The sequence below is a fragment of the Tyto alba genome, unplaced genomic scaffold, assembly GCF_018691265.1.
Source record: "Tyto alba isolate M040663 unplaced genomic scaffold, T.alba_DEE_v4.0 Super-Scaffold_41, whole genome shotgun sequence".
Lineage (NCBI taxonomy): Eukaryota > Metazoa > Chordata > Aves > Strigiformes > Tytonidae > Tyto > Tyto alba.
Window position 1 is genome coordinate 16,856,109 of NW_024881317.1, and position 17,079 is coordinate 16,873,187.

Below are 17,079 nucleotides of genomic sequence, written 5' to 3' on the forward strand. Positions count from 1 at the left end.
TCAAGATAAATTCAATAAATTAGATCTGAATCATTTCCTTTCCACAATAGCTTCACATTTTTCATTATTAATTTTCTGGGCTCAGATTCAACAGAGTTGAAACACTTAACATACATGCTTCCATAACTTACTAAAAGCTGGCCACACCAGACTCTTACTCTCATCCTGTGCTTCAATACCATATTACTCCTTTTTTTTTTTTTTTTTTTTCTACATACTGCTATTACAATCATTGCATTAGTTTGTATTTTAACTTGTGCCTTCAAATGCTAGCTTCAGAGTTCTTCAAGCTAAATAGTGGGCAGAGCTTCTTATATACAGGCAGGGCAGGTTTTACAGATAGAAGTAACATCTTTTATAAGGTCACTTGCAACGCAAGCCTTTGGCAGAGAAGCCTTATTTAGATGTGAAGCAAATTCCAAAAGTAAATACAAGTTAAATACTTAAATACTTAATTACTTTGTTCTGCCTGTATCCTCACACTACAGCAGTTACTCTGTGTGGGCACAAACAAAGGGCAGAAAGATTTCTAGAAAAGGCAGGGGGTTAATTAGAATTTCTATGCTTGGAGAAAATAGACAAGCTTTGGTCACAGATACGTTTTTTTCAGGTAGCTAAAGATGATCAACATGGCTATGAAAAACACTATTCAAGAACAGTAGAAACCACATGAAGAACTAACTGGACTAAAACAGCAGAATATTTTTTCTATAGGAGATGGAATTTTTTCTATTTCAAGAGAGAGTTTGAGACAATATTACATGAAATCAGCATGGCTATATAACTGTGTTTTTGAAGGGAACAGCAAGAGAATCGGTAAGAAGAGCTCTTGTTGCAACTGCAACTCAGTTCTCTTATATTTGTATGGGGGAAAGATTGGTCATCTTTGCAGGGAAGGCCAGCACACCAGAGGTCCCAGAGGAGTTCTTGCTTCATATCCACCATCTATATATGAAGACATTTGTAACTGCGTCAGTGAGATATCTAAGTCAAGAGTTTTCAAGTGTGCTATAAACTGTACCAAAGACATGCCTGGGGGAAGGTTCACAGACTACTTTATCTTCTATTAGAATCATGGTAACAAATCTTCTAGAATAAACACTGTTTCTGGCCAAACAGACATCTGTGCTCTGTTCACCCATCCTTCTCAGACCTCCAAGTACATGCAAATATTGTTTTCCTCTACAAACCCTCTAATAAAAAAAACAAAACCAAAAAAGCTTCCCTGAAAATAGGACCATGAGGCACCAAGTTACATTGGAAGGGTGGGACCAAAAGTCTTTCAGGTGCCAAACGCAGAAAGCAAAGCTATATTCTCACAACTGAAATACACATCCTTACATCTGTGACATGGCAATGCAGCAAGAGTAATTCAGCCACACCAACCAACCAAGGCTAAGAAGTTTACATTTTTTATGGAAACCCATTACAGCGGATATCCTAAAGGTAAAGGGACAGAATGTGCACTGGCATAAATTAAGGCCACTACATTAAATTACAGAAGAACGACATCAGTTTGCACCAGCAAAGAACCCAGCCTGAAGGGCTTCTTTTTGGAATGCTTTTCCCTTTTTTTTGGCACACATTTTCTGACAGTCTATTGTGAAGTTTTGTTGTTTCTTATTTTTCCTTTTCTGAGCCTTGAGCTCGTGCTCTTGTGTACCAGTATTTCTGGCTCATAAACCATTTCCTGTACACCCCGTTCATACCAACTGCAGACAACGTATGAATAAAAAGATCAAAATATTCATTGGTATTGCCAAAAAATAGTGACACTCGCCCCTTCTAAGATCATTTTTATATAGCTACAATTTCTGTTTTTAAACTTACTGGAAGTTGCCCACAGGACAGAGGCCCCATTGCTTTAAAGCAGGACAAAGGACTGACAAATACACTAAACACTGTGTGGATCAAGCCAAAATCAGAAGAAAAGGCTAACTCAGTAACATCCCTGCTACTTTAAAAGTCCCAACTCAGTTGTACTTCCTCCATTCCTTTCATCAAAGTTTTATCACAAAATAAAATTTTGAGTAAAAATTTGAGAGTGACCAGGACTGCAAAAACTCTTTGCTTTATTCTTTATACAGATTATACTCAGCTTTATTTCTCAATGTCTTTTGAAAATATTTTATGAAAGAGTTAACTACAAGGTGCAACTAGTCAAACTTACTACAGTTTATGAATCACCAATGCTTAAAAGATTTATGCTATATTCTATGTATATACTACTTAACATCCATACACCATTTATTAACCCCGCCTAAATTCTTAATTAGTAGCCAAACAAAATCACAGTTTTATGCCACCTACTGCTTAGCTCCCCTGAAAATTAAATCCTTGGGCCTTTCTCAGAAGAGCTAAGAGTGCCAGGCACTTTCTCTTGGCCTCTCTGACCTTTTAAGCAGAAAACACACTGTTATCACACTAAAAGGAAAAAGCATGATCCTGTACAATCAAAAGTGAAACTTTAGCAAAGGGGTTTCTGTAGATCCTCATTTTTTATTTCTTCCCTGAGAGTACAAGCTATTTTTACACCTGTATTTAATTACTATTTCTGTCACAAACACATACAGCTTTTGACTACAAAACTCCTAAAAGACAGCAACGAGCATCTGTGCCAGGATGACAACCCCAAAGAAAGCTCCTATTGACAATGCCCAGCAGTTGTACCCCACAGAGTTCATCACTTGCTTCCCAGCTCGCACACCCGGCAGGGAGGTGCTGGGAGACGAGGGAGGACAGCACTGGGCAGCGTGGGGCCCACCTCGCGCTGCGGGTCACCGCTGTGCATGGCCCCTCTGCCCCAGGGTCTGCCCACCCCAGAGGCCCCCCAACCCCCTGTCCCTCTGCCAAAGGAAGAGCAACTTGGCTTTAAAGAGCAGACATGTTGGCGTGTTTACAGATGAAGAATGTTCCTGTGGCTAAGCCAGAGTACTGGGATTTAAACAACCTGGATCTCTTTCCAAAATCTTCCAGAGGCTTTCAGAATGAACTTTGCTAAAATATTTAACCTTATTGTGTGATTCTTCCTCGGTTCCCCCTCAGTGAGTGACATGAGGGCATTAGGATCGTGCTGACTGGTAGGGACTTGAAAACAACTTTTTTGGAAAACAAAATGTTGACTTTGATTCATCGTTTTGTTAACAAGAGATCTAGAATTTCATTTTTTCCTCAAAAACTTCATTATGTTTTGTGATTACTGAAGGAGTTACCTAAAGCTTTTCATAGAGGTTTTAATATAAAAACAGGATAACCGCTCTGGATTAAAAAAAAAAAAAACAAAACAAAAAAAAAACAAAACAAAAAAAAACCACAAACAAACCAAAAAAAAACAAAAAAAAAAAAAAAAACAAACAAACAAAAAAAAAACCTCCTTTTTAAACCCTGTTTGTGGAGGTCAGATCGGCCAAAAATATGCGTTGCATCTACTAAGAAAAATCTCAGATTCCATCATGTAGAGGTAGACGTAATTATTTAGAAAACTATACTCTATGCTGGGAGAGGTTTTTTTAATTATTATTCTTTCAGTTGTGCTCTATAAAATTAGAAACAGCATCTAGAAGCCATACTTTTGTATGAGTTTAGGTGATGTCTCTCGTACTTAAAATATGCTGCTTGGAAAAATCACTGCTGTAAATTAAGCATGTGGGACTTCATTCAGGTAAGTACCTGCAAAGCGCTGGACACTGTCACACAAGGTAAGATGTTTTCAGAGCTTCCATTGCTGCATTCTGATGTGGCCATTTCAAGGGACAGGACAGCTCGGCCAGCTTTTCTTCCTACACTTCCAGATGTGAAATTATCTGCAGCACCACAGCACTACGGTGATGGGGCAGGCAGTGCTTAAGTCAAAATATTTTAGAAGTATCCCTTTGTGTTTTGGGACCTCAGGCCAAATTTCTTGAAACGCACTGTGTCTGCTGTTGATAGAAACTTTGCACTTCTGAAACAGTAGCTTCATTTATGCCTCAATTTCATCTGAAAAATGCAGGTATGAAAGTATTCTGAGGGACAACAACACACAGTACTTCTCTTTGTCATGTACCATTTCTTTCTTAAAATGAGCTGCTAATACAGCTAAGACTGTAAAACAAAGAAACCACCCTATTTGCTTTTTAGCTTTTGGAAAGCATCTGAAAAGCACAGGTTTTTAACAAAACCTTGACACTTCAGTTAATTAATGAAGTGTTGGCAAAACACCAGAAAATTATCGGTCTGCCAGTAGATATGTGCTCACACTGGATGCGTGCCTGCCACTAACAAAGCTGTTTCAAAGCTGCACTGAGATAATGCACTTTTGGAAATGCATAAATAGGCCATTTTGATCCTGAAACCACCTCTAAAGGCAATTAAAACATTGACTAAGATTTTTGGCACTGTTTCATTCTTATGACCTACAGTAACTGGCAAACTCTTTTTCCAAGGCCCCATAGTCCTTCTGGATTCTAAAGGCTCAGGCATAGTTCATAATTAATATTTTCTCTGTGTGCAATACTATATATTAAATTAAGTCCCAGTAATCTAGTTGTATCCTAGTTCTCATTTCTAATCAGATTAATCCTTTGACATTTCAAAGGATAAACACATCTCCAAAGAAAAATAATTAAAATACTTGTTTCTGCAACAGTACTCCGAAGATTCTTCTTTGATTTGCAAAGCATAGTCTAAAAGTGGCATGTGCTTGCAATATGCATACTATATAAATTCCACTTCTTTACAAAACAATCTGCCATGTCTGCAGTGAACTTCTGTGATGAAGAGCTGGCACCTTGTTCCTCCTGAGGCCTAGGGAAGTTCCATGTCCATACCTGAATCTGGGGTCTTTCAAATTTTAATTATTCCGCTAAGTAGTTTTTCTTTGTTTAGCAAGAACATCACAAGCCTTAACTTAGTATCGAGGCACCCTACTTTGGTCTTGCTGAACACACACTGAAAGACAGCCACTGATTCATTTAAACTACTGGAGACTCTTTTATTCCCCTAATAGTTCTAATTTTTAAAAATGGTAACAGAACATGAAGACAATTCTCTGCCAACTAAAAAAAGAAATAATGTCCATAAAATGTGTCTAGATATCTATGGCACAAAATGTTAGATAGATTTTTTTATTAAAATGGAATTGACGCTTCTGAAAAACAAAATTTTGCAAGAAACTTTAAAATGCAAAATTTTAAAAATCATGTGAAGAACAGCTCTGCAGTAAAAATAGTGCTAGCAAGCTCTAGTTACAGCCTGGGAGCATAGACAGTGCACTATAAATGTTTGGCCTGACATGGAATGAAAATCAACATCTGCGAACGCAGTGGTATCTGGACAAGTTTATGAGGAATGAGCACCTGTATTGCTGAAATCTCGGCACTGTCTCAAGCAATGAATTTACACCTACGTGTCTGTTGCAATGGAGATTACTCTTAGTTATGACAATCATCATAAGCTACTAACTTTCTTTACTAATCAGAAAGAGGTTCTGAAGCAATGTAGAGTCTAAGGGAGAGAATAATACAGGGTGGCAGCCTTTCTCTTTTCCCTCACTGCTTTCAAGGGGCTGCCTGTCATAGATGGAAAAGACCTTAGACATGTGCAGAATACAAAATCAGTATACTTCTGCCCAAATCCCATTCAGCTAGCAATGAGCTTGTGTTTGGAACAAGGAAGATGGCCCATGGCAGAGCTGCACACCGGGGTGCCTGCTTTCCCTGAGGCATGTGCTGGCTCCCGCTGTCATGGGCAAGGGAATGGCTACCATCTCAGTATGGAATTAAGAACCCTTTTTTCCATGAATGGCTTCAGCTTTGCACCCAGCAAGTCCTCTGAATTTAACTGGAAAAGTCTTTGAAGTGTTACCCAAACCTAATCATTATTAACTTTGCAATGTATCAGACAAATGAGGCATTAATGCATAATATGGCAAGTGGATCTATCACTGCTTTACCTTGGTTTCCCTTCCATAGCACTTTACAGCTGAAAACATAGTCTAAGAATGGCAAAGAAAGATCAACTAAACAGATGAAAAAAAAAAAAGTATTTCTCCTTAACTTTACAGGTTTGTGGCTTTTTAAAAATTCTCACTGACAGATCCATCTGTTTAGATCGCAATAACTTACATTAATTAAGATTTTCAACAACTTGTACAAGATTCAAGGCCAGCTTTGATTTTAAATAAAATGTTGGCCCCTCATCCATCCCACACAAAGCATCTACACTGATCTAATGTGCACAGCTGGAAATGTTTCGCACTATAAGCTTAGGAGGGGCTCACCAAAGGACTATAGTAGGAAAATTAACAGTACAGTTCCTCAGTAATACCAAAATTATGTCAAGGAAATAATCCATTTCTGTGTATTGCTAAAATTTTACAAATGCTATTCCAAAAAAAAACCCAACCAACAAATCAGGGAAAAAAAAAATCTGAGAAACAATAATTGGTTTCTATGATATCTAAGTCTAAGAATTAGAAAAGGGAAGAGAAATACTGAAAAACAGACCATGCTCGAACAGAGTATCATCTGGTATAAAGTGATATGCAAGAATGCTATGGAAGTCAGAGCTATGTCAATTCACACCTGCCAATGATCTAGCTGGTTGACTGCTGTATAGTCTTTTCTTGATCCAGCAAAAGAACAGATGACTATCCACTCATTCCAGAGCCATTTTCTCAAAATGTAGTTACTATTTTACTGTCCCAAATTTCTTTTAGTGCTCACTACTGCCTCATTTAATGAGAAATCAATGAAAAGTTATTTCCATTCGATACAACCTGGCTCAAAGTCTGAAGAATGCCTTAACATGCTGCAGACTCACCGCCTCATCTGTCTACACTGTTCAAATACATCTGAAAATAGAGCATGTTTTAATAGTCCTCCTCAGAAAATGTGAGGCTTATGTACTATAGTTGTTTTCATACACTAGTACTCTTTATACTGTAAAAATCAGCCACTCCAAAACCCTTTTTGAAAGGAACCACCAGTATCAGCTTTGAAAGACCCTCAGACAAACTCATACTTGATGCAACTCCAGGGAAATCAACAGACCTAAAGCAAAGATGATATATCTAGTCCTTGTAGTTTGTAGAAAATTATGCCAGTGTGATTTTACTTCATTTTTCAAAAACATTGTTCTTGGAGCAGCCTATTCTTTCTGGGGTGCAGTCTTTATATCGCATAGGTTTCACTACTTTTCTATTCCATCAGCTTCAACAGTACATGGGAATAATCCTCTACCAGTTTTCTATATGAAAGTCTGATCAATTTAAATGGAAATTCAACATGCATTTCATTTAAATGACTGGCCTTTATGTGGAAGGAGGGACAACCTGAATGGAGCAGGAGGACTGAATATTTAGGGAAATTTCTGATTTGTAGTACCATGATATCCAACTTTTTGATTAAAAATTCTTATTACAGCAATAATCACAATATTCTTAGAGCAGGAAGACCATTCTAAGTGACAACTAGGCAACAGAAATGTTTATGCAGTGTTGTATGAGGCAGAAATGTACAGATGTTACTACATCTAGGGTGAATTCTGGTAAGTCCACTGAGAGAATGCATTTTGTTCTTTTTTTTTTTTAAAAAAAAAAAAAAAAAGACCCTACAGTGTGGAACAATTTGTTTTCCAAAAAAAGTGAACACTTGTAGAGCACTGGAAATGTAGCTTAAAAATTACTACGAGTTTGCAGGAGCCGAATGTAACAGAAATTGCAGCATTATTAGTATTTTAGAGTTCTTATTTACATCAAAAATGCGTTTCTGATACAACACACCCTTACACTGTTTCTGCAATATATTCTTTCTACTTAGGTCATACTACTTAAAAAAAAAAAAAAAAAAGCACCTTAAACTAACTACCAAATAATACATTTTCCATCTTTTATAATGCTTTGGTATAACTACAGCTGGTAGCACTGTCCATTTTACTTATGAGTTCATCAAACTTTAACCATTCAGACTAAAACTTTCCACTCATGGTATCTGTCTTAGTCTCAATTTTTTGATTTAATCCAAGAACGACTCCGAAGGAAAACAAGAGGGAAGAAATGTTTTATTTTTTTCCCATGCTTCAAATATTCTGATCCTTTTTTTTTTTTTTTTTTTTTCCAAAATATAAGTGCCTGTTTTATTTTAATGAGTGAAATGAAGTCAGCCAGGAAAATGGTTTTTTGTCAAGAATGCATCCTCTGCCTTTTATATGGTAATCTACCCAAATACAGCCAGGCCACAGGATTTTTTAAAAAGTGCTGATAATCATCCTTTGTACACATTCAGTCCAAACTTGTTAAAAGTTTTTGTAGCTAAACTACTGTAGCTGAACTACTGTAAACATAAGAAGTATGTTCCACATCTGAGGCTAAAAGAGACCGAGAAGTTTTCCAGCAATTATCAGTACATGCTCCAGAGGTCTGTATGAAATGAAAAGAAGACACCACCTCTCTCTCTTGCTCTTAATAACCCCTTGAGCCTGTTGCAGGCAGCATGGGCAACGCAAGGAAGAGCCCCAATACAAATACCTGTACCTAAAACGCATGGAACACTTTGGAACAACTTGAATAAGTCTTGGAACTGGGACTCATAGGGTCGGACTGGATGAGCAAGTCAGCTGAAGAAGGTACTGAGAAGAAGAAAGTGAAACGGGATGAAACTGGAGAGAAGCGGGAGAACCTAAGTAGAAGAAGGAGAGATTGGAGGCAGAAGAGATGAAAAACATTAGACAAGGTAATAAGAAAGTGAAAAGTGTGACTAAGCAAGAAAATACAGCTTCTGCTAAAGAGAAGGGGCAGAGATGGGATGTATTTGGAGGAATGGCAGAAACTCCTGTGGTGAGAAAAACCTATGAAGGCCATGGCAAAACATTCTCATTGCCCTGTAGTACTAGTAGAGGGTAACTTCCTTCTACCACTGGCTCCACTACAATGGTCTGATGAGTTCTGTGAATGGTGACGTATCACATGGTGGCATTCTAGTTTTGAAGGCTTTTTTGATTTTGTTTTAAAACTATAAAGTTACATACAGTAAGTCACAGGACATTAAAAGACTGTTTAACCTCAACTTAGAAGATACTGTCCATGCAATTACTATATAATTTGGCTCTTTTTGCCTGTGAGGTCCATTCTCAACTATAGGATTACATACTATTTTTTCCATATGATCTATGACTCATTCAGTGTGCAGAATGGACTGACCCTGGGGATGAATTGGGAATGTTTATTCAGAAGAGTTATTTATATAATCTGTCTCATTCACTGTAGAAGCTAGTAGGTATACAATGGACATACAGAGTAAGGAACATGAAAGATGGTCTGCACCTCCTGGAACAAGTTACTCTACCAGTTTGGGGGGAAAAAATGTCACCTGTGGTGCAATTTACTTAATCCAATCCTTTCTCAGTTCACAAACTATGTACTTTCTGTTTTGGGGGGTCTCACTGAAAACCTCTGGATCTGATTTGCAGAGGAGGTGCCAAATCCTAATTACGATTTTGGCCAATATAAATTTTGCTTTGACAATTGTCAAGTAATAAATATGATATGGAACACAGGAAAAAAAACCTCCAGTCCCAATTACTTGACACAGGGTATTAAATTACTGAACACTTCTTTTAAACCTCACTCTTCCAAATCTCAGCTCCCTCTCTTACAATAGAGATTAGATCTTGCTATCACACAGCAGCTTTGTGAATGTTAAAACAAACACTGAAGTAATAGTATCAACGACTAGACCTTAGAGAAGCCATTTTTTCTCATCTTCTGCATTTTTAAGGCAGGGAGCCAAAGGCTGAATAATAAAGCTAATAACCTTGAGTAGTGTATCCCTATTAACTAAGCTGTTGATCTATGCAGGGGCCCTAGGATAAAACAATATATTATCAGGTAATTAAATAATTTTCTTAACACACAAGAGTTACCATAGGATTGCTGTCAAAGCTCTAGAATTTTGGAGGTTTGACTTTATTACATTAAGAGTCCTTTTAATGGCCCTTTGCTGATCAAACTAAAACTACATACTATCTCAAAGAATTGTCATGAAAAAGTGACCCAAACTTAAGTCTCAAAACAGCCATTAAGATAAACAGTATGCTTACTACCTTTAACAAATGATAATGCAAACAGAAATATAGAAAAAGAAAACAGTACATTGCTTGGCTTGGATGTTACTGAGTGTTGAAGCCAAAACCTGAAAATGGTTTGCAGAAAGAGGCAAGGGATGTTTCCCTGACTTCTTTCCCCTTCAACTCACCCATTGCCTCTCTAACACTGCAGTGACAGATATAAAAAATACAGGATTGGCTTTTCCATGAATATAAGTCAAGAGTTTGAAGATAAACAGCCTTACCAATCTATCACTAGAAAGAATCTCTGTTTTATTAATTACACTTGCACGTCGCTCCATGTGCAATACACTGCCTGCAAAGGTGTTATTTCTGGACAAACACACAGCATGCTTGATGAAGTACTAGCAAAGATGAGACGGAGCACCACAGCCTGGTTTTATTTATTTATTTAATATCACCACTGCTTTAATTATTTCTGGGGTTTGTGTTGTTCTCTATGCAGTTAGCTCTTAGCATATCAAATGCAAAAGTCCTATTTAACTGTTCTGGGCACCACGTGCATGTAGTGCCATTTTCCAGTTTCACCACTTCTGGGGGAGAGGGTTTGAACTACTGTCCTTCAACACAACTATCCTCTGGTTAGACAAAGGAACCCATGCTTGCTAGAGGTAATCTTACATTGAAGTTTCCTCATTTTCTATATGTGTTTTGGCCATTTTCTCTTTTTGAGCCCTGCTTAAAAATCTAAAATTAAAAAACCCCCACAAATCTAGAAACCGTAGCAACAGCACTGCTAACAGACCACTTCACCTTCAGCACCCTTAGCTTAACTTTGGCAGCTTCTCCTGCACTTCCTTCTTCCTCCACCTACCTCAGTCAGTACAAGAGAGAATTGGGATTGTACTGGTGGGTACTTTCACTGCAAGTTCCTGTACTGACTATTATCACACTAATTTCTGTTCTTTTCCTGCTGTCTGGATTGAAAATTCACCTTAAACTTGTTCACTGTTATGAGCAGTACTGAACTAACCTAAAAATACCAGGAAAAAATTAATCCTTTCATGTACCAAAGCAGATGCTGACATCTGACAGTAGGTGTTTTCTAGACCTGTAATTAATGGGAGTAGTTAACAAATGTTCATAAAAATAACATTTATAAAAAAATATTTGTAAATTAATTCAAGGCATTTCCTCTGATCAAAGTTTCTAGACATCTGCAGCTTCCTCTGCTTTAAAAACCTGGATGCAATTAAACTAACATATGAATAAAAAGCAAATTTCTTGTTCAAATTATAGGAGTGTGGAATAATTACACACTGGAATTTCAGACAAAGACTGTTGTCAATATGAATTGATGAAAATAAACAAAGACAAGCTCAGATGCCTTAAAGTATCTCTCACAACACTTGTCTATATTGATAAATGACAACTACTCAAATTTACAGTACCCTGTTAAACAAATCTACAAGTATGTCAGGAATGCAACCGTCTGGTTGCAACTCTGAAGTCACAGTTTTCATTGATTAGTTTCCTCCTTAAAACTTGGCACAGAGGTTATGTTTGAACAATAACCAGGCAATGCATCTAAATCAGCCTGCAGTCATGTTTTATTGCGGAACAAAAAAAATTGCTTCATTTTGACAAGCATCCAAATGAAATTTCTGAATCACTCCACAGTATTTTAAGTGCTAATGGTGCTATTCAAAACTGATGAAGTGAGTGGATAACTGTGGATCTCTTCCCCCATTCCTCTGTGGCACAAGCATTTCATTTACTCTAAGAAAGGTAACTTTTCAGACAGTTCCAATTGCTCCAAGAAACCTACTATTCATAATTCACTGGGAAATTCGGAAACAAATGTTTTAGTCAGCTGATATGCATCTTGGTTTTGATTCTGAGGTACTTTCATGAATTTTTATATCTTGTTATTACTACACATAAATGAGGGTCTGAATCTTCAGCTACTCTTAAACACAAATTGACTCAACTTCCACCAGTATGTAGACTTCTCCAACTCCACCATGCAACCCATTTAACAGGCTCAGAATTTAAAAAAAAGCCTCAGAGAAGATGAAGGCAGCTCAATGCTTCCTGCCGTGTCGTAAAATACTGAAGTACTACTGTTAACCATGCCTTCTGAAGTACTTCTATATATTAAAAATCAAGAAAATATATATTGGGAAGTTGACAGAGCCTCTGGAAAATTCAACTCCCTGTGCGCACAAACTAAATTCCAAACATACTAATGGCACTAAATGTATATGATTTACCTAACTTTTATGCTAAAATATGGAAACTATGCCACACAAACACCAAGAACAGACAAGAATTCCCGAAGATATTTAGAAGCAGTAGCAACTTAGGTTGAACAAGGATTATTTGGACATTTTTACACGAGGAGGGATTTTTACTTGGAGAGAACTTTAACCATGCTACAGTGTCCTGAGCTATATTCATAATGGTTTCAGATACTTCATATTTAATGTGAAGTTATGTTCCACTGGTTCAAAAGCCATACTATTGCCTATGGAGTAAATATAATTGCAGTCAGCATGGGCAGTCGCTAAAGATTTTGCAAATTTATGGTGTGAATCCCACTTCTTTCATAACAGTTGAGTGGAAAACATGGGTGAAAAGGGCTGGTGCCTTTCATTAAAGATCAGAACTCAAACTAGAAGTACGTCACAAAATGCCTCAATCATAAAAAACTTTGTCCTGCATGACACAAGGCAGAGTTAAGATGGTTTCATTGACTAATTATGGCAACGCTGGCATTTCTTGCCTTAAAAAAAAAAATCTAATTACTCTGTGTGTAAACTGAACGCTTAAGTTTCTTACTGTGTCTTTCTGATAATGTCCTTGCACATTTTGTAGATTTTTATCACTGATAAATACTCTCAACCTTTATTTTCCAGTGGAATATTTCTGTTTTATTAAATTAAAGTGTTTATTCTATCCTAGGCTCTACTATACTTTATTTGTATCTTGCTAAATTCCCTTTGGAGAAAGACAGAAATCTCATAATTTCTGTATGATGAAGAGAGTCATCGTAAGAACATTACAGATCCCACGGATCACTTCTCCCTGACCCGGAGAATATAGGCTATGAATGTAGCCATGTATACGTTACCAAGTTTTTACCTCCACCTATCTTTTTGGTCTGTGTTTTTATAGTTCATGGTATAACAGGGCAGTAGAGGATGACTTCTGGACTCCTAGATTATAAATTAGTTTAAAATAACGTATATTTATTGATCAAAGTAAGTAATTGAATTTTCAATTAAAAACCATAAGTGTCTAGACATCAAAATTTTCTGAATTGCGTGATTTTGGCATTCTTGTGAACATTTTACTAGATTAGTAAGTAATTAACCTAGTAATAACTAACTTGTGTAAAACAGCTAACTTTGTGTTCTGTTAATGACACAAGTACAGAGCACGCTTGTGGAACAAAACTAATTGAGAAAGCTTCTAAACTTTCCCCAACATATTCTTCCTAAATATTTAAGGCAGAGGGTTTACCATAATTATTTAAGTTCCAACAAGAACATCATAATGTGAAATATTTTCTAATGTAGTGATATCAGTTGTTGAAGGTAATGATGACAAAGTCCAGAGATGCAGAGGAGACAACTGTGGTCCAAGAGCTTTATCAAAGATGTCTCCATGTGACTCTTGTGTACAAAGGACAATTGATCAAACTGCGTAGAGCATTTTACAAGCAGTATCCCTGTGTCAGTGCCTGACAAATTAAGCTCGTGCTAGTGGCAATGCATTCAGGATTAATATTTATAAAATTCTGCTGCAAATATCAAAACAGTCAAAGAAAGGACAGTACAACCCAAAGTAATGTGAGCTTTTAATAAGTTTCCTATACACCCACGGAATGTCAGACTACCAAACATACATACAATCCCACAGTGTTCACAGGGAAAATTCCTCACATAAAGTCAAGTTTAATTTCCTCAGGAAAAGATATGTCATCATAACCCCACTTTGCCACTTATGTCAAACACCTACTCTATACAGATCTCAAAACGAGAATAAATAAACCACACAGTAGCTCTTTGGGAATAAGAAGGGGCTTTTCAGCTTAAAAAAAAAAGAAAAAAAAAAAAAGCTACCTTAAAAATATATAGTCTTCTATTTGTCTTTACCTCAGTATCTGAGCATCCCAACTACATTAAAGCGTGCACACACCCTTGCAGCACCCCATATCACTTCTGAAAAGACCTGTCTGGGGATTACATTTTCTGTTCCATACAAAATTAAACATTTCCACTTATACCTTTGTTAAAACTTGAAACGTTGGAAATGTTTTGTTTTCTATACAGTGGAAAACTTTCAAAAACACTTGGGCAGAATGCCAGCAAGCTGGTGAAGTGGCCTAAGAACCCAGGTGCCAAGGGAGCCTGCCAATGCCTACCTATGAGCTTAGGTGACAGAAAAGCACTTCGGTTTTTAATGGACTCAACATATTCCTGCAGAACATTTCAATTCTATTTAATTAGGGTTCTACATCCAAAAAAGCCTTTCAATGGAAAAGTTTTAACTCACACCACTCAAAAGTAGTATCATCATCATTAATATTCTTTAGGAAATTAAATATATTAATTGATACCATTATGACAGAGCTGGCAATTGGCTCTGAGCCTTTTACCTCACTTCATCTCTTCAACTGTAAAACCTCTTTCCATTTCAAAAACTGTCTTTTCAGACACTTTGCATTCCCTGCTAAGGCACCATTCTCAAGTGCTCCACACATAGGATCCCAGATCCAAGTAGAGAACTCTTATTCAGAACCAAAAGCTGGATTTTTCCACAGATGTGCTACCAGGAAAATAGTACGAATAGCTGAAGAGTCATGATAAGAAAGTAAGAGTAATCATTGTTTTCTGATCCTGTCTAGATACTTCTGACTTCCTGCTAAGTAGCAGTCACATAAAATACTGGGAAAGCCAACACAGTCTAACTGGAGACATGACAGTAATCCATATGAAACAGCGGGCATGCTAGCAACTGTGAACAAAACTGGACAAGCTCAGCAAAACTTCACCCACAAATACCTCGCTCAGCTCTCAACAAATAATCTTGCATACCTTTTAGCTTGTTTTTTGCAAATTCATATACAAATAAAGGTACAAACTTGGTCAAAAATATATCTCAATCCATACCTAAAGACAATTTAGATTTTACATCCGTTTTGCTTTGCTCTTCATCGTGTAACTCCTACATGTTTTTCTCTGTCTATTCTGTCATACTCCTTGCTGCACTGTAACTGAACCATTGAAACAGTCACGATTTTATTTTACAGGTTTTCTAACCGGAGCACTTCAATGGTCGTGATAACTATATGACTTCAGACTCAACTCTATTGGTGCAATTTGGAAAGTGGGAACTATGGAAAAGGAGAGATAACAAGCTGTCAGGGTAAGCAGGGCCTTCTGGCATGAACTTACCACCAAGGACAACAAAGAATCACAGAATGGTTTGGGTTGGAAGGGACCTTAAAGATCACCTAGTTCCAACCCCCTGCCATGGACAGGGACACCTTCCACCAGCCCAGGCTGCCCAAAGCCCCGTCCAACCTGGCCTGGAACCCTCCCTGTGACAGAGTCTCACCAACCTCATCACAAAAAATTTCTTCCTTATCTTCAATCTAAACCTACCCTCTTTTAGTTTAAAATGGTTGCCCCTTGTCCTGACACTACAGGCCTTGGTAAACAGTCCTTCTCCTTCTTTCTTAGAAGCACCCTTAAGTACTGAAAGGCTGCTATAAGGTCTCTGCATATTAAGGATAGAGACACATTAAGAATTTATATCTTTAACAATAAGCCATAATTCATTGTGTTTTTTACAAAAAATAAAATAAATCAGATAAAATTGACCTTAAAATTGGTACTCTGTATCAACAAATTTACAGTGGCTTGAATGTCCAGAACCCTGAAAGCTTCCATGTGTACACTGGCCAAGCAACCCTCAGCCTGAAGTTAATTTACAAATATATTCTCACACATTCAGACACTCACGAAGAGCTAGTGACTTGGCAATGCTTGAGACAATTACTAACAAAAAGTGGTCACTGAACATATGTTCCATTTGAGTTGATTCCTTTGTTCTGGTGACAAACAACGCAAACAAGTTTGCATTCAAATTCTACTTCACCCACACACCTCTATAATTCACTTTCCTTTGATGCAGGAGGAAATAAGGAAGATTCGCTCCTCACCCCCCCATTCTGGAGGAGTGCAGACTACATCTGAAGAATCGCTGTATTGAAAGTAGCTTATGGTTTCAGTAAGATCTGCCAGTACTGTTTGCGTGTAAAGGACAGATATTTACTGTCCATTTCCTGCTGAAGGAGGTGACAGGCAGCTGTAGATTCTGAGGTAAACATGTACACAAAGCCTATATGCAAGGTTCTGAAGAGGAGAAGCCACTTGTACAATAAGAAAATAGGCTTAATGACCTGCAGAAACACTTGAACAAATACAAGCACTTCCGAGGCTCTCCATAATCAAAACCCACAAGTTTAACTTCCATGGATCAAGCTGTCAGTCATGTAAAGTGAGTTCAGCTATTAATGAAAAAACAATAAATGTACAATAATGAGGAAATGACCTAATGGGCCAAAGCAGATTGACTAAATTTGTTATTAACTAATTGCCCTTAGGAAAAAGTGTAGAGGGAGTGACCAAACACCAGGATAACTTTTAACAGAATATTTTCTTCTCAATAAACAAGATTTTCATTTATGGTATGGTCCAGGAAGAATTAAGAGAGAAAAATGAAAAGAAAGAAAAAGATAATGTTCTCTGCATGCTGGCAAGACCACTGGTATATGTCACTGCTGATAAATGAAATTAAAGCCCACGTACAGAAGCATTTAATCAGGGAGAACAAGCAAACAAAGTGAAACACTATTGGCCTTGTTTTGCTCTCATCCTGGCCTTTATACTAAAATTGTTCTTAGCAACTTCTTTTTTATAATTATATTAATTACCACATTCTAGGGAGAAAAATAACGTTGAA

The 17,079-nt window shown here is 37.3% G+C and overlaps 1 protein-coding gene across 2 annotated transcripts in view; it reads right to left on the minus strand.

Moving 5' to 3' along the window:
• The window catches only part of THSD4 (thrombospondin type 1 domain containing 4), a 351,408-nt gene that overhangs the window by 234,757 nt on the left and 99,572 nt on the right, over window positions 1-17,079 (minus strand). The window lies entirely within an intron of this gene.